Genomic DNA, 5,232 nt, shown 5'->3' with positions numbered 1-5,232 from the left:
ATATATTGATGTCAATTTTTATATTTAATATGCAGAATGACTTTCATCAGTACGTCTCTTAGAATCTAGATAGTTCGGTCCAATTGACACCTGAACTGTCCACCCACATTTGGAAAGAAAAAGTGGTGGGGGGACACACAAGGGTAGATGATATGGTCTAGGATCTCGAAACGATGTAAGAAGACTACAGTTAGGCTAGAAGGTATTGGATTGTCAAGTCAAGCCGAGGCATTTGATGGTGTTCAGATTGCTGCTATGTCGACTCAAATAGCACAACTTACATCGGCACTGGCAGAGTCGAAGCGGAGAAGAGAAGCTGAACAACGAAGCATGAGCGAGACCGTTCAACAAATCACAGAACAAGTGATGAACCTCGATCGTCGACCTACTACTTCGCCTCCCGATCACACCGACTACGACAGTGATGATGAGGATGATCTGATTATGTAGATCTCACTCCCTAGTTTAGATCTCTGGACATTTATGAATTTTTTGAAATTTTGAAACGAATTTTGAAAGACTTTATAAGTCTTTAAATTTTGATTTAAATACTTTTGAATGTTATTTTAAACTTGTTGTTTCATGTTTTGTGTAGATTGTTTATAATTGTGTGTGTTTGATTGGGCTGAATAGTGTAGAATTGAATTAAATTAAATTAAATTGAATTTGCAGGTGGGCATCAGAAACTGGCTGAAACTGTCAGTTTCTGGTGTCAAAAAAATTACAAAAAAAGCGACGAATAGCGTGGTTTTGTCCGTCGCTTTTCTGGATTTTACAAAAAAATAATTCCAGAAAAGCGACGGATAGGGTCCTTTTGTCCGTCGCTTTTCTGGGATTTTCAAAAATAAAATATCCACAAAAGCGACGGACTGCATCGCATTTTGGAAATTAAAAAAAATTAAAATTAAAATATAGCGATGAAGTCCGTCGCTTTTGTTAAAAAAAAATCTAAAAAAAAGAAGTAAAAAAGCGACGCAGTCCGTTGCTTTTTGAAAGCGTCGAGCTAAAAAGCGATGAAAGTGACTGCGTCGCTTTTCCTTCGATTTTGACCAAAAAACGACGCAGTCCATCGCTTTTTGCCGTCGTTTTTTTGGCAATTTTTTAGTAGTGTAATTATATGTGATCATGTTCTAAACTTGGAAGGGCTTCACCTCTCAATGAACTCCCTAGATGGAGTTATTCCACCAAACCTAGAACTCCCTAGATGGACAAATGCAGAAAGCTTCAAGTCTGGGCATTGTCATTCAATGAGTTTATTGGAACTTTACCAAGAGAGCTAGCGAACTTAACTGAAGGGCATCATTCCGCAGGAATTTGGTAGTCTTACTGGAATGACAAAGATTAGTCTGTTTAACAATGAGTTGAATGAACATATTCCTAATGACAAAGAATCTTACCTACAAAGCCACAAAATAGAAGGAATCATACCAGAGGTTATATATAGTTTAAAGAATCTTGGCGCATTAGACTTGTCAAGAAATAAGTTTTCCGGTTCGGTGCCACCATGCTTAGGGAATATCACTAGTTTGAGAAAACTTTATCTAACTCACAACAGGCTGAATTCAAGATTACCCGCAAGCTTGGGGAACTTTCAAGATCTCATAGAATTCAATGTTTCCTCCAATTTATTGAGTGGGCAAATTCCACAGGAGAGCGGAAATTTAAAGGCTGCAACACTCATTGATTTGTCAAGAAATTATTTTTCTGGTAAGATTCCTAGCACTCTAGGGGGTCTAGATAAACTGATTAATCTTTCCCACTACAACAAATTAGATTATGAGGGACAAATAATTTCGTCATCTATAAATCATGTTTCGTCACTAAAAATTTTGTGTGACGAAAAAAAATCGTCAATCAGTCGGTACTACACGTGTGTCACTAAAAGTATACAAAGACGATTTAGTGCTTCGTCGCTAAAACTAATATATTAACTACAAAAAGAAAAATCGTCCCCAAATGCATAAACATTTGTGACGAATTTATTTGTCATAAAAAGTGTAACTTTTTTTGTAGTTAATAGTATGTGTTGTCACTAAAAAGGTTATTACTACCGACAAAACTATATCGTCGCTAATTATTTAGTTCAATCAGGGACGACATCAATTGTCTCTAAAGTTATATGTATTTCGTAGTTGAAAAAATATAATATCGTCAATAAAGACTATATTTTATATACAAATTTTTTTTTGTCATTAAATGTATAAATTAGGGACAAATTTATTATTATAAAAAAGGTTAATAATTTTGTGATTAAATTTATCATTTTGTCACTAAAAGTGTTGCTTTTACTGACGACATATATTGTCACTAAATATTATCATAAGTAGTGACAATTACAATTATCACAAAATAAAAAAATTATTCATATTCAACAAAAAAAGGGTACTACGACAATACATTTTTTGTCACTGAAAGTAATCAAGTTGTGATGAATTAATTTATTTAATGACAAAAATATTTGTATCAAAATTCACCCATGATCATATAATAAAAATAACTAAAATTATACTAAAGAATAATATCTCATTACAAACTCCTTAAAATAAAAGTAAAAATATGTCCAATGACAAGAAAAATCTAACTAAAAATATATCAAAATATTACTCCTAAACAAAGACATATAAGTAAAAATTCCTTCCAAAGTATCAATAATGTGGTGACACATAGCTTGCAATCAATCTTGCTTCAATTCTCACCTTTTATACATGTAAAAAGAAAGAGAAAATAAAATAAATATTTAAATTGAGATATTCATATTAGAGTCAAAAGTAAAATATGTAACACAATTTGTCTTTCATATGTTGTAATGCCCAGTTTTATAAGTAATTTTTAATTTACAATATAAATTTTATCATTACAAATTTAACATAAGTGAAAGTTTATGAAGTATATCATCACAAACTACTCTATATGGCAACATAAACTCATCATTCATGAAACTGCTAACTATTAAAACATAATGTAAAAACTACAATCCAGTAAAATTATAAGTGCAAAATGAACAAAAGAACATAAAACCATAAAAACAATATCAAGTTCATATCTTTAACAATTGGTCTCCTAAATAAAGAAAAAATAAAAAAGAAGACTAAGTTGTGATTAGGCCTTATATGGTATAGTCTCTGGTCAATTACTGAACCACAGAGTGTGAAAAATGATAATAAAACATAGCCAATAAAAGTTAGATCTACATATTCATTAAAGATCAACTAGTGATTATGTGAATATAGGGTTAAAGAATATGAAATACAAAGAAAAGACCTTTCTTGTTGATTTCTTTTCAATTTTTGTTTTCATTTCTCTCTCTATATATTTGTTTTAAAGTTGAACGTGGGAGATGAGAAAGGAAAGGAAGATGAAGAAGATAAAAAAGAAAAAAAGGAAGATTTTTTTCTCTTTTCTGTATTAGTGTGATTGAACCACCTGAAAAGAAAGTTTTTTTTTGTGTTTCCTATTTTGATTCTTTTAATTTTTTTCCTTTTTAAAATTAATTAATTGTCTTGGAAGATAAAAAAAAGAACCATCAAAATCGATGATTGAAAACTAGCATTGCAAATTGTCATGGGGTCCACCTTATAAGATACTAGAAAAAATATATAAAAACAATTACACTTCCACTATTTATTGATAATTGATGCTCTATTGTTAAAGTAAAAATTAAGCAAGTGTAAAACTTATAATGTAGCAATACTTTTCATTTCAAATTGATAGTCTTACTTTTAAAAAATATTTCTCACTTTTTTAGCAACCTTTTAACTTTTTTAAAGTCACAAAAATTAAAGATTTATCTATATATCTTATCGAAATGAGAATCAGATATACGTAATTTATGAAGCTTCAAATATGAAATAAGAGGGTCTTTTTTTTATGTTTTTCATATAAATAAAAAATATTTTCAAAAATTTTAAGTTTGGCGAACTTTCTAACTCTTAGGCATATTTTGTGAAAATACAGTTTAAAAAATATAGAATCTAAATCATTCAAGAATGTGTGTAACTTTCTTTTAAAACTGAAACTGTTATGAGATTTTGAATTACAATAGATTTTCTATTTAGTTATTTCTTGATTATTTAAAATTTAATTTTATTCTATTAATATCAAAATAAGATAGTAGAGATATTGGTTTGGGTGGGGGTGGGGGAGGGTTAGGGCAAGGGCGTGTGTGGTTTCCCCGCCTATTTTTTCTTTCTCTTCTTCTTTTATTCTTTTTATTCTTTAACAAAATTAATTTAATGAAAAAATTATGTTTTGATTCAATAAGAACACAAAATAAAAATAATATTTCTTCCCATACAAATTTTACATATGTTACATTAGTATAAACATGTTAGGAATTATGGACACCTAAAATCTTTTATTTTTCTTTATTTTAGTTATTAAAATGAAAAGAAAAACCTACTAATTAAAATTAATATCTTACATAATAAATATTTGTTATTAATTATTCTCATCATTTCAGTTTTGTTTAAGCCATAAATACATGTATCATCGTAAGAGAATCAAAATATAAAAGCGAGAATCAAAACGTAGACAATAGTTTTACTTAAACATAAAATAAATCATCGATTGTTTAAACCTGAAATAAAATAAAGTTTGTTATAACAATTTCGCACTAAGTCTAATGATATAAAATATCTAAACATAAAGTTGATATGAAAGATTTGAACATTCTTCATATTATAACATCAACGAATATTAATGGTTTAAACACATACAAAATTTAACAATTTCAATATATTGCAACCAATGCTTGTATAATCATGACATTAAACTATATAAAAAGGATTAAGTGTTACCCCTTGTGAAAATTAATTCACAAAGAAAAGACCACAACTGAAACCACAAATTAGAAATCATGAATAAAAACCCCGAACTCAACTTTTCTTTTGTCGCTGAACGATTTTTCTTTGTTAGTATTGCTGGAAGGAAAGAGTGTTTGGTGTATGTTTTGGAATTTGGGTGCGTGAGTTTTTGTATGTTTTTTTGATTGTTTTCTCTTCTTTTTTTTTATCTTTCTATAATTGTGTTTTGTGTATGTGTCGTGTGTGTAGTGTGAGGGGGTAATGGGAGAAGTGGGGTGAGATGTGGGTGAGTGGGGTAGTGTAGGATAGTATGAGCTTCTTTTTTTTTAAAATATTTTTTATTAATATAATATAATATAATAGAAAAAAAACATTTAGTAACAGTGGGTCCCATATGTTTCTTTAACAGTGTATCTACTGTTGATGAACA

The sequence above is a fragment of the Solanum tuberosum genome, unplaced genomic scaffold (assembly GCF_000226075.1).
Source record: "Solanum tuberosum cultivar DM 1-3 516 R44 unplaced genomic scaffold, SolTub_3.0 scf00329, whole genome shotgun sequence".
NCBI lineage: Eukaryota > Viridiplantae > Streptophyta > Magnoliopsida > Solanales > Solanaceae > Solanum > Solanum tuberosum.
This window is presented reverse-complemented; position numbering follows the sequence as displayed.